The sequence below is a fragment of the Sander vitreus genome, chromosome 1 (genome assembly GCF_031162955.1).
Source record: "Sander vitreus isolate 19-12246 chromosome 1, sanVit1, whole genome shotgun sequence".
In the NCBI taxonomy this organism is placed as follows: Eukaryota; Metazoa; Chordata; class Actinopteri; order Perciformes; family Percidae; genus Sander; species Sander vitreus.
This window is the reverse complement of record NC_135855.1, coordinates 34,766,751-34,787,966: the sequence shown is the minus strand read 5'-3', so window position 1 is coordinate 34,787,966 and position 21,216 is coordinate 34,766,751. Positions and strand designations below refer to the sequence as shown.

Genomic DNA, 21,216 nt, shown 5'->3' with positions numbered 1-21,216 from the left:
AGCTGTGGCATGACTGACAAAAGTGATGTATTGTATTGTAGCGCATTATATCTTTAGATAGTGTTCCCATTTACTTTACATAGTGTTCCCATGCACTTTAGGTGAAACATGTCTGACTGCTCTGCTTTGTAACACGCCTAATCACTTACAATCTCACTCCTGGGTTGTTGTCAGAGAACAAATCTTACGATTAGCATATTATCTCCGTATCTGCGCTTGTTATCTGACATGTTACTGCTCAAAATCTAAAATATCATCCCTCCAGATCTCGTTGCCTATTTTAATAACTGATTTTAAGTCAGTTTGAGGCTGAGCAGCAATTGGATTTTGCATTACAATCTGGATGGAGACATTTGCAAGTAGTAGACTGTCTGCTTGGATAATTGCATTACACGTTTTGATTTTACAACCGAAAATTTGTCTTCAGAATTGCAATTATTTTGTGCATAATGGTCTAAAGAAATGTGATTAAGAAAAGAAAAAACAGAGTAGGTGTCCGTTGTTTTCTTCTTTGCTACCAGATAGTGTTATCTCATTTTGATGCCCACCTGTCCTAACTGTCGTGCTGATTACAGGGAGTGTAGAGTTCTGATGAAGCAGCATGATAGCTTTGGGTTTTCTATTAGAGAAATTTGGTCGGAGCCAGGTGGGGGTGTGAGGGCTTGGCATTCATTATCCCCAGAGGAATCTGGTAAACCAGACTGCAACATGTTAGGAATCCATATGGTGCGTCTGTCAGGTCTAACCTGCTGCCTCCAACGGTCTGTGCTGGGGGTACTTGCAACAAATGCTTTTTTGTAATTCTTTTTTATTTTGGTGCACAAACCAAATTTTAGCCCACTGTGTAATTTAGCAGTCCTCTAAACACAGCGTGACTCAGCCCTGGTCTCAGTAGCGAGACTGTACAGCTCTCCATCTGTGAAGCCAGACTCATCTAGTAAAGTGGCAGAAGACTTGCAGATTAACTCTTCGACCACACTAAGTTCTTTCATTTCCTGTCTTCTCTTTGTCAATAGCTCCCTCCACATCTCACTGACCGACTGATGGCTAGATCGTAGTTGTCTAATGGAGGTGCAGCTTGACAAGGACTAGAGGTGACAGGACATGTCTGCAGACCCAGCTACATGTCGGCTCCACTCTTTTTTTCATTTTTTTTTTTTTTTTTTTTTAGCAATGAGTTATGAGGAGGGGGCTAAATCGCTGTCTGGTCGATGCTTAAAGCTGCGAGGAGCTGAGCTGTGTTACTGTCTTATGTTAAGCTCTGAGCATGTCCTATGTGCTCAGCAGGGAAGTAATGGCTCCTCTGTCTCTAAACTGACCATCTCATTGCACATTTGAAGCCTGTCCAAGGCCCTGCTGACCTCAACACAATGACCGCGTTTAGTTCGTTTTTCCCCTCAAGCCTCTTCTCTCTAACGTCCGCTGTCTCTTTAATCAGCAAGTGCAATAACAGAGGAGGGATTTATTGTGGTGACTTTGGTGCAGAGCTTAACAGTATACTGACACTCATAAGCAACAGGACATCACAGATGGTGCGAGACATAGTCTGCAAAGTAGGCTTTATCACTCGGCATAGATGCACTCAACACAACTTACTTCATGGCTGTCTGCATTTCAGCAGCCTGGTATAGTGCGTTAGTAGTGTATGAGTTAGAGTTGCATCGATTAACCCATTAGTTGTCAACTATTAAATTAATCGGCAACTATTTCGGTTACTATAATCGGTTGGTTTCATTTTTTTAATTGGGAAGAAAAAGTAAACATTCTCAGATTCCAGCTTCTTAAATGTGAATATGTTCTAGTTTCTCTACTCCTCTATGACAGCAAACTGAATATCTTTGAGTTGTGGACAAAACGAGACATTTGAGGACGTCCTCTTTTGGTGAACGCCGATCGACGCGTTTCACCGTTTTCTGACATTTTACAGACCAAACAACGAATCGATTTAATTGAGAAAATAATCGACGGGTTTCTCAATTATGAGAAATATTCGTTAGCTGCAGCCCTAGTGTGAGTCATTATACCTATACACACAGTGCACACCATGATGTGTTTTATTGTGTCTGATAAGGCATGATGTGCACATTCAGAGTTTCCAGGTTTATTGTAGTCACTGCGAGATGCAAAGTGGTGAGCAGCACCACGGTCTACTTGTTTAGCATGAGTGATAGAAAGTGAAACCGGCAGCAGATCTGCACGACACCTGCAGTTCTTCCTCTTTTTAAATGTGTGTAGAGACAAAATAGGTTCACATCACCATACTCTATACATACATACATACATACATACATACATACATACATACTGTATGTGAGGTGTACAACAGTTTAATTTGCTCTCAGCTGATAAACGATCAAGATAATCTTTGATTTGTGGGTCGCGTCTTTCTGGCCACTTCCTGTAAAGAATATTGCTGTGCTTCCTGCTGATCATACTACTAATCCGAGTATGTGGTAGTAGCAGTAGTGTGAAGGAACTATATTATACGTAAATAGTATAATAACATTACTGTTTATTTATTTCATATGGGTTCCTATTATGGCTGCAGTTATTGATAATTTCAATTATCAATCGATCTGCTGATTATTATCCAGATTACTTGATTAGTTGTTTGGTACTTGTTCAACTGACAGTCCAAAACCCAAAGATACTCAATTTACAATCAGGGTTGATTAAAAAAAAAAAAGCAGCAAATATTTGCATGTAAGACATTTGAACCTTTACGATTTTCCCTACTTTTGCTTAAAAAAACGACTTGATTAATCCGTTATCAAAATAGTTGCACATTTATTTTTGGTCAGTTGACTAATCTATTAACCAACCAATTGTTTCAGCTCTTACTGCCATTTCAACACAGTCTGCAGGTCATTTTTCTTTGCATTGATCATCTCTAAGACTCTCACAGTGTGATATGAGTTTTGCCTTGTGAAGCAATGTAGATAAACTCAATTATGATTATTGTTATTATTATTATTATTTCACAAACCCATTTTGTGCATGTAGGCAAAAAAAAAACAACCCCAACCATTATTGGTCCTAAATATTTTTCCCACGGCTGTGACTCCTGTATCTCCTTCTCTGGTCGGCACCTGCTGAGCTGTGACGGAGGCAACTCCCCTCACTTTTCTCCTAGAGATCATGCTGCCCAGTGGAATAGTGGCATTGTGGCTGCCATCTTGCACGCAAACTCGACGAGGCCTCTCCATCTGGGCAGCGGCTGGTCATTCAGGCAGCTCCTTGAAGGCCGGGAGGCTGCTGCTGCTGCCACGCCTGCTGGCTAGCTGCACAATGTAGGCAATGAGTAGAGCCGCAGGCCTGACACACAGCCAGTCTTTCACTACGCCCGCGGCCTCCAGAGATTCCCCCTCTGGGAGCGGTTTCTCACAAAGATAATGGTAATCCAGCCTTTTAGCATTTCTAGAATTTGCCATGTTAGAAAAGTGATATCTCATTGTTTATTTTTCCTCTTCGTACTGTTCATGTGTTGCTACTGGACCTGTGGTGGTGTTAAAAAGTTTAGGGTCTCCATCATCCACTGTACATCAAAGAAAACACTTTTTTTTTTATTTTAAACAAATTGCTTGTTGCAATACTGACGGTATTGCCAAAAAAAATTAGTTTTTTTTATTAAGAATTGACCGATACTGGCTTTTCAAGGCCAATAGCGATTATTAGTAGTTAATGAAACCGATAACAGATATTTGGATATATGCATTTATAGTGAAAATTAAGTCAAAATTAAGGTTTTGGAATGTTACAAACTCCAACACAAAACTTTGTTTAAATGCTTTAAGCAATTATTTAATAAATTAGAAACGTTCAACATAACACGCAGTAAAAGATAGTCAGACAGTGGGCGGAACATTAAGTCAGACTCAGTGGTGAGTGAAACCGAAGCAGAGGGACAGACACAGCTGTAGCCGGGCCAAAGTAGACCACTTTACCCCTTATCAGACAAATAAAACGGCGATACAGATTCTCTGCAAACTGCCAAAAAGCGGCCCAGGCCGATAATCGGTCTATCCCTATTTTTTATTCTTCAAAAAGTTCTTTTTGTGTTTCCTACATCTAAGAGCTAATGGTATCATAAAAGGAGCCTCACCTATCAGATGAGAACCCAGACGGACCCCCACCAGTTCCTGTAACCTGCAACTGTGATGTTTTATTATCCACGTACCGATTTTCTACCTGAGGTGATAATTTAGAAACGGCATTGTGAAGAATTCCTCAGCTCTAAGGCATAAATCGACCAAAACTACCGAGTCACCAGCTTTAATATGGCCTATGGGTCCCTCCTCATCCCTCACTGACCACCGCCACCTATAACCAGAGCCACCCCATGGTCCAAACCAGCACGATGCAATGATAGATCAGCTGGATGACATCAGTCTGCTTTTTTGGGTTGTGCGAGACCTGATTTGAATTTATGGGCAGGATGAGAAATGTCAGCTGAGGGAAACAGTTGGACACTTCCTCCTTTTGAGTGGATCCAGGCAGAAAAGCTGAGGCCTGGAGCATCTATTCATTTGGGAGATGCACATACGATATCTATACTTAACTCAGTCAAATGGCACTGGCACAGGTGAAATTACTAGTGGTCACCATTCATAAAGATTGCAAACTTAACTGCAACTTAAGTGTTCTAGTTCATTTTTTTTGCGTGCTTTTTTTTGGGACTAATCTGTTGTCGGTAGGATATTATTTAAACATCAGTCACAAGGTTCAAAGCCAGTGTGCGGCCGTGTTCAGCCCAGGTTGAGATGGGGCTCACCAGGCCAAGATGTGATGATCAATAGAGACTCCTTCTTATTGACCACAGATGCAGGTTCATCCTGTGTAACTGTGTTGGTCGGAAAAGGATATAATGGGATATAATTGGACTGCCAACCAATCGTGTTACAATAGGATGTTGATACGATGATGAAGAAGAAGAAGATATTATCAAATTCGGGCTTTGAAAGCAGCAGCTGCCTCCTGTATATAAATGGACTCAACATAGACAAACAAATATATACACAGTGGGACACTGTTTCCGTGTGCCCTTCACAGTCAAATTCTCACCAAAGTGCGATACCTCACTAACTAAAATGATATAATTGGGCTTAATCAGTGGGGGGGGAATAAACGCAGAATCAACTGCAATTTGATAAAGTAACTAACGCTATCAGCACAGAGAGATGTTGATGATTAACTAACTGCAATCTGAAGCTTTGCATACAATGCCAATCTAACTTAACCATGATCTTTGATCAGCAGTGCTGCTGCCTTCGCTGTCCCACATGTGCCATGAATTATGCCTTTCACAAAGCTTGCGTCGACTGAATGTGCCGTTTGTCTCCGATATTTCCTACTGGAAAAAGCTCAGTTTTTCCACTCTTTCCCCCAACAATTGCGATGTGATTTGCTGGTCTGGTCATTTATTGATGGTCTGAACAGTTAGCCATAGTCATTTTGCTGTGTGAAACAATGCTGACAACCAAGACTGTAATGTTCTCAAGCCTCATGTCCCAACCTTACTTTTTTCTTACTTTATTTTTGAAAAGCTAGGTTTGTCTTGGTTGTCTCAGGTTTAAACTGCCTTTTATATTGCCTACGTGCATACATGGAGAAAACGGCACTATTTGCTCAAAATGTGCATTTCAAAGTCATAGCAAAAGGCATAAATTGTAACACCATGTTATTAAACATTTGGGCGATATCATGATATATAATGTATGATTGGTAGTGATTTTCCCGCTCAGTTTATACGGAAGCCTGTCCCTTTTTTAATATCTGTAGTTGTTTTGAGGCCATTGAGAGGAAAGCTGCAAATCAACAAAACTGCTTTAGGTCAATACAGAGTTAAAGGATTTTTCACTGCAAAAACCACCTGGTCCTTTTACCCATTTACTGTTGTACCATGTGTGTGTGTGTGTGTGTGTGTGTGTGTGTGTGTGTGTGTGTGTGTGTGTGTATACATACATACATACATACATACAGTAGCTTGCGTGATGTAAACAATATTATAGTGCACTGGGAAGAGCTGTAATTTGCCACATACAATAAATGTTTCAGGAAGACACAAATTCTCTGGTCAAGCAGGAAGTGGACTGTACCAAATCCCAGTGCCAACATGTCATTTATATGTGGGGCTTCCCCTGCTTACCTCCATTGTCTGATGGTCTCCCTGAACACAACACTACTCGTGTCCTGGTTCTCTTAAGGCCTTCATATTTAGGCCAATATGGGGAGATAAAGGGGAAGTAGTGCAGACAGTTTAAAATTGATGGCGTTTCAAAGACGTATTAAACTCTGCTGCCATTATTGTGAAAGACCTAAAAAGAATACGTAATGAATCACTGATGATGATGATGATGACGATGATGATGATGAATCCTGTCTCAGCAGGGAGGCTTCAGAGCTTCCTCTTTTATCTGCCCTTTCAAGCACTCCTGAGTAGTGTTTGTGAAATGAGTCATTTGATGCACTTCAAAGATGCACACACACACTGTAGATGCTTCTGCTTTAATGATGTCACAGACAGTACAGAAAAGTAAAGTGACCTGAATTAAGTCTACTCTAAGACAGTCTTTTCTATTAAAAGAAGTTTTTACTTGATCTTTTCTTTTGTGTAGAATTCCCCCCAGGCATTTATTTTTTTTAATAAAAGAGATTTTTTTTATTTACTGATGTTTTCAATTGAGAGATTAAACCTGGGCAGTGTAGAGATGTTTATTGTTGACCTTGGCCTACATCTGGGCATGTTTCTGATCCACCAGCTTATGAGCCCCATGACTTACTGAGAGGTAGGTAGCTGGATGCATAAATAGATACAGCACCATGGATTTAAAAATAAGCAGGTAATTCTTCAGGTCTTATCCTTGACGATTTGATCATACACTGAAATCCAAGGAACACAATTATGTCATCTCGGTACTGTGGCCCATTACCTTTCAATCACTGCTTGAAATGTTTTATATAGGGACATACTTCATAACCTTTTGTTGCACAGTCAGTTATAAGGGTAGCAGCTAAAATGCAAAATAAGATGTTTTGCTGTCACTGGAGAAACTGGCATCATCAGTATCTGATAACTCAATTACAGTATTTTAATTATTTATTTGGATTGGCTGTTAACTGCTTATCTCCCTGGGCTTTTTCTTTTGCAAACAATGTCTACCAGCTAGCCCCGCTCCACATGTAGGCCATTGGCACCTGGATGTTAAACATGCATCAGTAGGGACTGAACAATAACTGTTTAGTATATCTTTTTTTTTTTTCTTTTTTTTTTTTTTTATTTATTTAGAAATTCAAACCGCTGTATGTGCATTGAATACAATAGCCTACATGCCTGTGCTCAGTATTCATTCCACAGCAGCCAGGTCATTTCAAACTATTAGTAATGTGATACAGATGTAGTAGTATGCTCTGGGGATCATGTAATACTGATGATTATGTATTACCTAGTGTACAACAGAAAAGGCAACAGGCCCCTACAGTTTGACATAAACATGGGTCACAATGAAGCACGGTTGTAAAACACAACGGCAGTGTTGGGAGTTCAGCAATAATGTCACTCTGTCTCCTATCTCTTCTGGCTTATTAGCTTAACATGCACCCTAATACCACTTCTGAATCACCAGAGGTCTCACGATACGATATCACCGCGATACGATATTATTGCGATTTTAAACATATTGCAATATTGTGCAATATATTACAATTTATGACCTTTTTTCAATTCAATTTCAAATGATGTCCCCAAAAATAACCATCAACATCTGTTCTATCTCTGTTTGTTCATCTCACTTCAATTTCATTGTTGCAAAATAGAGATGTTCCGATAGTATCGGCTCCAATACTGCCTAAAACGGTGGTATTGGGAAGTACTGGAGTTAATGCACCGATCTGATACCACGTAATAAAGCCCTAAAGAAAATCTACGTTAAGTAGTTTATTTATGTTATTTTTCCGTTATAACGGACTGTCAAACTGGATAATAAAAGAAAGTTCTGTGGTGTTCATTGTTCATGTTTCACAAAGAGTTTAACCTGAGCCAGACTGACCACAAAGATAGAAATCATATCACATCCATACAGGGATAGTAGTATACAGCTGTTAAAACATAATAAAATATATGACACACTGGTATCGGATCGGTACTCTGTATCGGCCGATACGCACGTTCAGGTATCGGAGTCGGTATCGGGAAGCAAAAAATGGTATCGGGTCATCTCTACTGCAAAATGGGATTGTCATGGAGACAACCTGACCAATACTTACACTACCGGTCAAAAGTTTGGGGTCACTTATAAATTTCCATTCCACTCCATTTCAGACAGAATACCAGCTGAGATCAGTTACATTGTTTTTTTTAATCAGGGCAGCAGTTTTCAGATTACATTATGTGTTTACATAATTGCAAAAGGGTTCTCGACTGTTGTAGAAAGAAGAGGCTGAAGAAACGCTTGAAATCAATGCTTTTTGGTCTAAACGTCATACCCAAATTAAAAGTGGTACAGCTCCCATATACTTTGACACTCTGGGGTGTGCCTGATATCATTGGAAAGGTGATTGATGTGGGTGTGTTTGTGTATTTGAGAAGTGTTGTATTTTGTAGTTTTTTGGCTTTTTTCTTTGCACTTTTCAAATGGAAATAAAAAAAAAAAACGCACAGACATATCTGTAGAAACAAAATCATATAAAATCCATTTTTGAGTCTTTTGGCTTCATTTTTTCTGTAGTAAGCTGAGACACGTGGCTAATGCCCTGTGTTGTCTGTCACCTGTCAGATGTGTTTACAGCAGTGTAGTCTAATCATTTTACAGATGTATGACTTGGATGGAAATAAAAAAAACTCCATTCTAGCCTCTGTAACTCTGTGTCAGTAAGGCCTAGAATCACTCTGATACTTGTAACACAAACTTGAGTGTGTCACCTTTCCAATAATATCAGGCACATCCCAGAGTGTCAAAGTACATGGGAGCTGTACCACTTTTAATTTGGGTATGACGTTTAGACCAAAAAGCATTGATTTCAAGCGTTTCTTCAGCCACTTCTTTCTACAACAGCCGAGAACCCTTTTGCAGTTATGTAAGCACATAATGTAATCTGAAAACTGCTGCCCTGATTAAAAAAAACAATGTAACTGATCTCAGCTGGTATTCTGAGTGGAATGGACATTTCTAAGTGACCCCAAACTTTTGACCGGTAGTGTATATCATAATGGCGTCTGTGTATTGATACAGTATTGGCACGGAAAATATCGCGATACTATGGTGTATTGATTAGTAATATACCAACAAAGATATACTGGGTCTCTCCCCGGAAATTGTTTAGCCAAGGTGGCAAACCACCCACAGCCCAGTACATCTTATTACGTGATCAATTTAGTTGGGACTCACTCGGTATATGACCTTTTTATGTGTAAAATAGCAGCTCTGCTCTTTAGTGTATTATAAGTCATCGCATGTGTTTCTGCCTTTCGACATGAAAGTGTGCTTGTTCAGTTCTCGGTTCCTGCAAATGGTGTCGGTCAATTGAGGAAACGGGATTACTGCAGTTGAGTGTTCGTAGTGATTTGTATTTATAGTCGATGCCGATGTTGCTAACCCGTTGACTTTCACTTCTTTTCTCTCACCCACTCATTCACAATTACATCCACACACTTCCACTCATTCCAGTCTCGTACCTATTACGACTTATACACACACACGTTCTGTCACTCATACCCATTCAGACCCGTACAGTATATTATTACATGGTCACTCTCTGTCATACACATCTGCTGGTTTTTTCTGATGTTCAAGTCTCTGAGTAGACCATGGGGTCAGCTTTGGAGGAGAAAAAAAAGCCTCCCCTCTCAAGTTTCTGCAAAGCTCTGTCTTGAGTCTCAGGGGAAACCTAAGAATGTACCAACCATTTAGGATACGCAGAACTCCTCCCTGCATATTCCTCGACTTGTTTTAGAGTTAACCTGAGTTTGAATAAATGTCAGGTTGTGGTTTATTTGTATGCTTGTTGCCAAATATGCTTCATGCATTTAGCTCAGCCAGGAAACCAGAAGATTGTCTATTGTTATTGGCATAGGAGGCACTTTATGTTGTCACTATGATGTTATTGCTGTAATAAAGTACCAGTCTGTTTATATGCTTGCTGGACCAGTCCATTGGCGTAGGGCCATACACAGTATTTATATGCATTAAATGGTGTGTTGGTGGTGAATTCAGCACATGGCTGAAGTCTTATTCTTGCACATGTTTAAGAGCCTGTGTCATGCAGTGTTTAACTGTGTATTGCAATGCTAGGTCAGGATGTTTGCTCAGGTGTCCATTAGGGCTGCACGATATCAGGCAAATTTGCCATATGCGATAACGTTGTTGAATATCGCGATAACGATATTTCTTGCGATACATAAACTGATATCAAAGTGTACTCAGTTCTGCATTTCTGCTGCTTTCAGTATTCTGCTAAAAAAAAGAAATAGTTGAGAGATTAATGGATGATTGGAAATAACTAAGGCTGCAACTGAAAATGTTATGTGCGTGCGTTAGGGTTGCACGATATTGACAAAATGTGATATTCCGATATCGATTATGAATATTGCGATATAGCTATTAATTTTGATATTTTTAAACGTGAAATTACAAAAGTTATGGGAAAACGCATCAAAATAGATTCATAACAAATAAAACAAAACAAGTTTTCTTACAACATAAGGTTTATTTCAACTGACGGTCATATTGGACTGGTCCAACATGAATAAATAAATACGGACCGTGTCTACAGAACAGGACATGTTTTACTGGTCGGACAGTATAAAATATATAAATAAAGAGAACAGGACACAACTTTTCTGATGCGCTCCGTTTAGTTGTCTCTATCAATTTCTTCACTTACACTGTCACTCTCTTGAAATATGTACACACGTGGTACGCGCCATAGGGTTTGTCACGTAGCGGACCCGTGCGCTGACGTTAGGCCTGTCGCGATAGTCAAGAAATCAATTAATCGCACGATAAAACAAATGAGCTCGATAATTTTTCCGGCCGCTATAATTTCCATTTGCATGCTTGCTTGTTTTCCTTCTCTCTCTCTCTCTCTCTCTCTCTCTCTTCCCCCCCCCCCCACCAAAGAGACTGGATGACCACTCTCGGTTCCTTAGCATAACGAGGAGTGAACCCTCTTGTCAGTCGCATGGTCTTTGTGTGGGGGGAGGCGGGACTACTTGGGGAGAGAGAGAGCGAGAGAAAAAACGTTTAGAGTATATGAGCGATATCCGCCGTGTTACTCGGCGTCCTGTTTGCTCCCTTTCATTCCAAAGCACACAGTTGACAACCTGCAGGTGGAGACAGGCTCGGACATACACGCCGCTGTGGACTTGTCAGTCTCGCAAGCGGTTTCAGGAAAGTGGCTGCATGTGTCCGACAATGCACAGAACATTAACCGGTAAAAGCCTACAGCTGTCCTCGGATACGGAGTGCGGAAAGTGTGTCAGAGGCTCCCAGACGGTGAACTGAGACTCCGTTACCTGCTTGTCGGTCAACAGTTAATTATCGGTTATTCAATTTCATTGTGCTTTCTATTAGAAGGCTGGCTGCCAAAAATCGCCACTTACTTTCAGGTAAACGATAGCTATCAGTAAACAGAAGTGACATGGTGGCTGGCGTCTGGTGTGTGCGCCAGTTTTTGTGTGTGCACCAGTGTTTGTGGGTGTTTGTGGGTGTGGGTGTGGGTGTGTGTGGGTGTGGGTGGGTGTGTGTGGGTGTTTGTGGGTGTCAGCCCGTCCCCGCGAAGCTCCGACCTGCAGACAGCAGAGGAGCAGAAGAAAGTAGCTGCACCTTCGCCAAAATGAAGACTGAAAAACAGAACTATTTTGATACAAACATTTACTCGCCACGTGGCAGATAGCCACATAGATGTAATTTATTAATTATATATTATTTAAATTGAATATTTAGTGTTTAATAAATAATTGTTAAATGTAGTACAGAGTCTGTAGTCTATCGCACAAACAAACACTCGACGAATGCTGCAAACATTTGACAGCCAGTACAAATTGCCTGGGAGAACATATACGTGTCACAAACGGCAATTCCACAACTGTACAACAGCGTGAAAGACGACATACTAAAGGAGATCAAAGACATATTGTGGATATTTAAAATGTCTTCCAGTTCCAGTGTTAAATATTCTTTAGAAATAAAAGTGTATTGATCTTTGAAAAGGTGTACCTGCATTATTATGCCATTATCATTATATCAGATGAAAATGGTCTCAGAACGACAATATTATCGTTTATCGCAATCATTTCTGGGACAATGTATCGTCCAGCTAAATGTGTTATGGTGACAGGCCTAGCTGACGTGTACTAACATGTGCAAGTGGCACGGTAACTGGCCAATGATCATTATAGCGTTTTCAAGAGGGCTTTAAATCGAACACAACTAAGCCACACAGCCAACGGTACGGGACGCAGCAGCGCTCCACAAAATAAACAAAATATTGCAACCCCTTTCGATATAATGTTGCGCAATGTGATATTGCGATAACGATATTGAGTCGATATATCATGCACCCCTAGCGTGCGTACGTTGTGAATTTACTGAAGAAATCCCTGAGCCCTGCTCTCCACAGGCAAGACTTGCAGTTGCTGCCTCTGCAAACATTGGCTCTGCATTAGCAGAAATTCTCCTCTGTGATCCCTCTTGCGTGTTTCACTGTCTACCTGGGTGTTCTCACCAACATCTTTACCATTACCTTACCACCCAATGTTCTCTTCTACAGGTGACTGACAACAAACTCTGAATCGTCATCATTCACTCATGTTTTCAGCCTTCACAAAACTCTGTATAACACACACATTCAAATACTTCTGCTCATGTGTTTTGTTTTCCTCCCTGATGCTAGTAGAGGCTAGGCTATGTTGTCTGACTTTGTGTGTGGGGGAGCAGAGTTGTTTTCTGCTTTGAACAATAGAGGTGTGGACTGGAATCTGTCTTCTACGTGAGGTACTCTTTGCAACAGATGCAAAGCCGGCGATACGGGTAGGAGTTGCCTGTGTGCACATGATTGGGTTTCCATGTGAATCGTTGTTGTGTTTGTGGTGTGATTTCTAAGGGCTAAAACTAGGGCAAAAGCTGTATATGGGGAGAAGTGATGTCACAGTGTTTCATCTCTGACTCCCACTCATTCAGACAGACACACAACCAGCCCTCAGACCTTCACCTATACCCAGTATACACACGCATCGCACTGATTTACATCTGTCAGACAGTTCTCCTCTCAGCTAATTAGGCTACATTTCTTAACCTAGCCTATGAAAAGAAACTAATGGCCTAGTTAACATTGTCTCTAGGGTTGTACTATTGTAGCTGAAACAGTGATAATTATTAACTGGTTAATTTGCTAGATATTGCTCGGGCAGTTTATCACTTTCATCTCTTAAAAATGTGCAGAACCAAATACTTTTTTTAATGTATTAGTGTAATGATATTTTCAGCAACGGACACAAAAGACCATCTTTAGTGTTGATTGAATGCCCATAATTCCGCTGTTATTAATCATTGACTCTCAAATGGTAATATGACGTGACCTTAACAACGGTGTTTATTCTAAGGAGATCACCTTTGTTGTTGCCCAAAATGTAAAATGTATCAGCAGCTCTGCGCCAGAGGAGTTTTCTAAGGGAAAAACCTGCTACGCTTCAGAGAATACAATCATTTCCTTTCCTGTCTGTGTGAATATGCATGCAAAAATGTGCATGTGTTAAATCTGTGCACACCACATTTCCTGTGTGTGAGCTCACGCATGTGGTTCAGTCTAAGCAGGCAAATGTGCCTGTGCTCCATAGTGGAGATTGCCCCACACTGTGTGCTAATGCAAGTCTGTGGTTGGGAATTAATAATTCAGAGTGCTGGCATAGCTGGGTGGAGCCTCTATTATTCATGGTTGGCATTGGAACCGACAGATGACTGCTGTTAATATTAAGGAGCAGCAGATGCAGTCTTCAACACGTTCATGTCTGTCCCTACCCTCTGTTGTCTACACCTCTCTACTCCTCTAACTCCTCTGTTGCTATGCCCTTGCTCTCCTGATCTCTGTCCTCTCCATCTATGAGCATCTCTCTCTCTCTCTCTCTCTCTCTCTCTCTCTGTGTCATCTGTATCCTCCTTTCTACATCCCCCAATGTCTGTTGTCTCTATCTCTCTGTCTCCTATTCTCTCTCTCTCTCTCTCTCTCTCTCTCTCTCTCTCTCTCTCTCTCTCTCTCTCTCTCTCTCTCTCTCTCTCTCTGTGTGTGTGTGTGTGTGTGTGTGTGTGTGAACTCTTGATTCAAATTCAAATATGCTTCCCTGGAAAAAGATGTTTCTTAAATTGAAATGTAGCAGGGCAGCTTCACTCAACTTACCTTTCTTTTATTTCATCATATTTTCTGCCAATACTGACTCGTCAATGAATTCATGCAGTATCTGCTAATGTGTCAAATACCTTATATTTAGAGGTAACTTCAGCGAGGATTGCTGAGTAGAGCCCGACCGATGAAGGATTTTTAAGGCCGATGTCGATACAAATATTTGGTGATTTAAAAATCTGATATCGGCCGATTATATATTTAAAAAAAAAAAGAATCCAGAAACGCGTAACAAAACATAAACAGATTCCCCTAACATTTTATGTTAATGTAGTTATTTATGAGTCCTCACTAAAATAATATGATAATGCAGTTTAAAAATAAACTTGTTTGTTTTATTGTCACAACAGAACAGAGGAACATCAAAATATATTAAAGTTCTGATCAATAAGATGTATATAGTAAAAATACAAACTTAAGATATGACACTCAAAGGTTTAAACACAAGTGTTGTCAACAGGGATTAGAGCTGTAATCAGGCCTTAAAAGTTCGGCCCGAAAAGGACCGAGCCCGACAGACTTCGGCCCGAGCCCGACAAGTACATTTTGATTGACAGCTTTTTAAAAGACCGAACCCGTTTACTCCCCGACTGTACAAAAGGCCGTCTATCAGATGTCGCCCGAGCCCGTGTAACATGATAGAAATTAAGACCGAACCCGTCGGTCTAAATTTCTAGGGCAGAGATCTTCAACTCTAACAGGGACGTTGTAGAGCGTCCTCTGGTGGACAAACTATGCAACGCCAACACTCAGAACATGGTTGAAGGGTGTTTCGTCCGTTTTTATTTTATTTTTTAAATATTCATTTATCGGCCATTATAAATGCCGATACAGATAGTTTGGAAAATGCCTGATGTCGGCCCGCCAATATATCGGTCGGGCTCTATTGCTGAGCAGAAACGGTTGCACAGTTTTCCATGGCACCAGATTTGGACCGCTGTCTACTCTTGTGTTGAACGTGACAACCTGATGAGTGTATCTCATTTTTCATGAGAGAGCACAGTTCTTGTCTTTTGTCTATTTTGTTCTCTCTTGGGCAACCAAGTCCTTCTGTTTCCACCTTCTTTTTAAGAGGCTGCACTCACTGAGTCTGCACATAGTCAATTTCCCATTTTGGGATTACTCTCTGCTCAGGTAATCTGTATAATCTCTATTTTGAGCCAACTAGTATTCCAGTGTGTTTTGAGATGTAGAGTTGGTCTTTAGCTTCTCAGTCTCCATTTTCTCCCTGTGCCTCTCTCCTCCCTCTCTCTCCCCTTCTTTTTAGTCCACTGAGTCAGATTTTTCTCCATGGTGTCAATGCTGCTGCCACTGAATGCTTCTTTTATTTCAGAGATTTGGAGCTCCAGTCACCACCGCTAATACTGCTGCCATATTGTACCAGCACCCTGCTGTGGCTGCTGCTAATGACATTCTTTGTGCCTCCATCCTCGTGCTCTGCCTCCTCGTCTCCTCCTCCTCCTCTGGTCTGAATGGAGGGCTTGTCATGTGCTGCCATCAAAGGAGGAGGAGAGGCAAAGAAAGCAGCAGCAAGCAGCTTCCCCCCCGTCCTCCTTGCTCATTCTCTCGCACCTCCTGGGGTGCACGCGCGTGTGTGTGTGTGTGTGTGTGTGTGTGTGTGTGTGTGTGTGTGTGTGTGCGTGTGTGTGTGCGTGCGTGTGTGTGTGTGTGTGCGCGAGCATATATTAGAGGGCATTTTGTGTGTACTTTTGTGGATGTGTTTATGTTGTCAGTGAGAGTTCAATAGCATTGACAGGATAAGCAAAGGCTGAAAAGTATGTGTATGTGTGCATGTGCACCTGCCATGCATATGTCTTGTCAAAAAAGCACAGAGCCACCCAGAATCCCACAACACCCTTGCTCTCAGCCTGCATCCCATCCACCTTCCAACTCTCTTATCGCCACATTGGGAGCTTCCTTCTCCTACCTGCCTCCGCATACCATTTTGGCACTCAGACCAGAGTAGTCCTCAGTCATTCTATCCTTCTGTTCAACTCTGCCTTTTCACACCGACACATGCATACCGCCACCAGCAAGTTTGCCTCTTCATCTCACACGTAATAACTAATGGACAGTTGTTGCCAAGTCTGTACAACCACCGACACACATACGGTGCTAGTTCCTGTACTTTTGAGCATGTTTCACTTTAATTCCACTTTATTGAATCACTACATGCTCAACATAAAACTACTGTGATGAGCGGGGTATGTTATCTTTAGTCATGTAGATAGTGCTGTAGTGATTATCAGTTATTTTTTTTTGATTATTCAATAACCTTTTTTGTCCATAAAACGTGAAATGGGGAAAAATTGACACCACCATTTCCAAGAGCATAAGTTAAAGTCTTCATATTGTTTGTTGCAGTGAAAATTACAGTGAATTCTTGGCTCTTTTGCTTAATAAATAAAATGACTCCGATGATTGATTGATTGTCAAAATAGTTGCAGATTAATTGTAATCTAAATAAAATGAAATGATGCCAGTCAGTCTTGTAATATGTATATTCTTTTTACAGTAACAAGAAGTCGATACTAGTTTATTTAGCTCATAGTTAACAGAGGATAAGTCCTATGCGTAAAAGTGAAACAATTACTTAGTAATAATGACTTAGTCGAGCGACATAAAATGAATCTGCAACTATTTTTATTATCAATTAATCATCTGTGTTAGTGTTATGCTTTGACTATTATCAGTTTTTCTCCTAAGTAGGTTTGAACTAGAGCGCGACCGATAAATGATTTTTAAGGCCGATATCGATACAAATATTTGGTGATATATATATATATATATATCTCCAGAAACGCGTAACAACAAAACAAACAAACATAAACCGATTTCCCTAACAGTAGTTATTTGTAGTTATTTATGAGTCCTCACTAAAATAATGATAATGCAGTTTAAAAATAAACTTCTTTGTTTTATTGTCACAACAGAACAGAGGAACATCAAAACATATTAAAGTTCTGATAATATAATGTATAAAAATACAAACTTAAGAATTGAAACTTAAAGTCCTTTTGAACAAAAACACAATAACAAAAACAAAATCAGTGTTGCCAACAGGGACGTTGTAGAGCGCCCTCTGGTGGACAAACTGTGCAACGCCAACACTCGAACATGGTTGAAGGGTGTTTCGTCCGTTTTTATTTTATTTTTTAAATATTCATTTATCAGAGTCATTTATCGGCCATTATAAATGCCAATACCGATAGTTTGGATGCCTAAAATCGGTCGGGCTCTAATTTATGGTGGAATTTATGAAATTTATGGTTACGGTTTAGCTTGACAGTCTGATGTAACCATTACAATGAATGAAAAAGTTCTATTGTTGCATTGGGTGATACATTCCTTTATTGTGTTCTACATGGCTAGTGGAGTTTATTCTGAAACAACTATACAACATCATCTTTAATCTTCGAGGGTAACCCCATGTCTGCCATGTTACACGTCATCGCTAGTTTGATGAGCTGAGAAGAGTTACATTGATTTGAAGGAATTAGATTTTTAGGGGGGCACTCCAGTAGAGCTGTCAATCTTCCTCTATAACACCATTCCAATTTCATTCCTTATTTTTTATATTTGAATAATATGCAGCATATGTAATGGTTAATTCAGCTTATTAATATTTAGTACATTACTCAGGCTCTCATTACTGAAGTTCAGTTTATTGGTCATGAGGAGTGCTACTCAGCCTATGAACACAGTTGTATAATATCTTCTGTGGCTCTCGAGGTAGCCTTAAGTCTGATTATCATGAGAGATCGTGACATACAGGGTCCAGCGTTTTTGGAGCTTGGCTAGTAACTAAAAGACTAAAAGATATCTCAGCCTCGCCTGCTTCGACTTTGACCTATTTTTTTTTTCTCTGTCTCTAACAAGTCCCCCAATTTTATGAAAAATGCTCTGCTAAATTGGTGGACTATCCCTTTATATTTAAATGTAATTATATATAATTCTTTTCAGCGGATTGAAGGCTCCTCCATTTTTGTACTTGTACACGTGTGCTTTGTACACGTGTGCTTCTAAAAACAAAAAAACACCCAGCATGGTCCAAATATAAATGGGGAATTCCTGAAAGAAAAGTAGTACAAGCAGGTCTCCATAACGTACGGAATGATGAAAACGACTGCAGCCTGCCTCCGCCTGCGCGGATATTGAGAGGATATAAATAGCCGGGCCTGGTTGAGTGTGTGCTGACACTGGAACCACAGCACACAGAGCTCAAACAATAAGCCGTCCCCACTACCCTTCCTCCCCTCTGCTTTCTCCAGTCCAGCAGCCTCCCAGAGCTCAAGAGTGGGCGGGGGATGGGGTGGGGGGGGGGGATCTCTCTTCCTCTTCCTTTCTTTCTTCCAGTTCCTGCCTCCCTTCTTTAGTAATCTGTCATCAGTGGCGAGCTCGAGTCGGTCACTTGTTACGTCAGAGAGGCAGGCAGGAGAGCTGTCTGTCTACCCACCTGTCTGTCTGCCGGCCTGTCATGGGAGAAGTTTCTCGTGTCACGCTGCTCTATTTTTCATTCAGTTCGATAAAAATAGGGAACGACGGCTGTGGATTAGACACGCACTTCTTTGCTCTACTGCAAAGAAAGGACGTGAATATGTTTTTTCCTCTTGCTCAGAATTCCAATAGGCCACCTCTGTGTTTTTTTTGTTGGTATTCCTGGTTACATTCGGGAGTTGATCACAAATGGCGTGTGTCTAAACACATTCAGACCGACTAAAGTCATGTCTTACTGTCAGTTAGAAGGAGCAGGACAAATGGAGGTTTGAGTCGACACTTTCCAGAGTAAAGCCAGTAAAGTGATCTAGTTACAAAAGTGTGCAATGTACTGAAGGTTGTTAGTTCAAATCTTTGAGCCATCTGGTGGATCTGTGTCAGGGAAATGTCTTTTAATCTTGCATTCCTCTCCTCCCGAAAACGATTAACAGCGAGATACCCTTAAGCAAGGCACTTATATCTAATCCCTCTAGTGCAACTGCTGGTTGATGCTTGAAGTCTCTGGTTGTGTTGGGCAGCATTTGTAAAGTAAATAAATGTTTCAAAGACTGCAACCACCTCATCCCAGAACACGGCATTCGTCTGTCCTTCTCTTGCTGCTGAGCCAAGGAGACGAAAAAAGGTTTCTGTGGGACAGCGAGAACGGCACCACCGCTAACGATGAAGATGGCTAGAAATGTTTTATGTGGCTGATGGCAGAGGCAGGCACACAGTCGTAATGCTTGAGTAAGCCACAGTCTCCTTTTGCTCCATGATCTCCTCCTTTATTTATTACCATCGCTTGTAGCGCTCTCCTAACTCTCTGCTCTTGTTGAGATTTCAGTGTCTCTTCCATGCACCTGTTTGTACCAGAATACTCCCTCAACTTTAGTTTCCCCCCTGGTATAATCTCAGCCATCTCTCCCAGGAACAGGAATCAATCTTTATTCCAAGTATCTAAACTTTTTCAAAGTTTTTATCCAGTCTTTGTTGGTTTGATTAGTGGTGTGATTTGTGGTACATTGTTCCTGCTGACTAGCTGATAACTAGCTGATAACTGGCACAGCATGTGCTCAAGAATTGTTGTCGGTATTGATTTTGATTACCACATACCACATATTTTGTATTTGCATATCTGCTCTTACCTGCTTAGCAGCAAAGCTTCACTGTCAGATTTGTCCAAATTTTACAGCATATTAAATGACAGTAGCCTAAACTAAATGTGTGTGAATTGTGGACAAAACAAGACATTTGAGGACGTCATCTTGGGCTTTGGGAAACACTGATCGATATGTTTCACCATTTTCTGACATTTAGACCAAACAACTAAACGATTAATTAAGAAATAATGGACAGATTAATCAACAACGAAAATAATCGTTAGTTCCAGCCCCACTTAAAAGCAGTCCTGTTTAGTGATTTGCAATTAGCCTTCAACGTTCTCTTCTAACAGCGAGGCAGGATTTCTGAAGCTGCGTTTCAGTCGGGCAAGAACTTTTCCAGGCACTAGGAATCTTTGTTACTTTCAACTCTTTTCCAGGATGAGGGTCGTGACATGGCATGTCGTCTATGCAACAACTGAAATGGAAGAAACGGTCACAGTTGAAGACGATGGCCTGACCTTGGCAGACAACAAAGGCTATGTCACAGTTCCAGATGGTGGCTTGGTGTGGTGCTGTCTGTTGATCTGAAGCATCATCAGGTAGAAACTAAAGGGACCTAACATCATCCACTTGCCCAAGACGTCCTGATCAACTCGTGGTTGATTTGTCAGTGGAGCCATACACAGCAACAGGCCGAACATACTGTCAGAGTCAAAATGATCAGAAAAAATATACTGTTATGCAGAGGTGGAAAAAGTACTAAAATATTGTACTCGAGTAAAAGTACCAATACTTTGATGAAATATTACTCAAGTACAAGTGAAATTACCCATCTGAAAAATGACCCAAGAAAAAGTAATAAGTAGTTCATTTAAAATGTACTTTAAGTAAAAGTTACTTAGTTACATAAAAAAAAAACAACTGTAAAACAGGGCGGGGGGGATTTCTCCCAGGTAGTGAAAATAGGACAAGGGGTCATAAATCCCAAACTATTTAGTTTTTAATTAAAGAAAAATCTATACAAATGTATTAACATTGATACAAATGTATACACATGTAATAACAACATAACACGTCACACATGACATTAGATGTATGTGAATTAATTTAGCCAGTGTCCTACATACGTCGTCCTACGGGTTGCTAGTGCTAGACAAAAATTAGCAATGCCGCGAAACATGTTGTTTTGCTAATTGACAATTTGCTATTAGTCATGAAAACTTCGTTTGAAGTACCAATGCACAAA

The 21,216-nt window shown here is 40.6% G+C and overlaps 1 protein-coding gene across 2 annotated transcripts in view; it reads left to right on the top strand.

Moving 5' to 3' along the window:
• cskl (c-src tyrosine kinase-like) overlaps positions 1-21,216 on the top strand; it is a 58,432-nt gene that overhangs the window by 1,671 nt on the left and 35,545 nt on the right. Inside the window, exon 2 of one of the 2 annotated variants that reach the window (XM_078253522.1) lies at positions 1,017-1,094. The exons of the other annotated variant lie outside the window; for it this stretch is intronic. The gene's annotated coding sequence lies outside the window, so the exon portion shown is untranslated. The remainder of the gene's footprint in view (positions 1-1,016; positions 1,095-21,216) is intronic. 2 annotated transcript variants of the gene reach the window in all.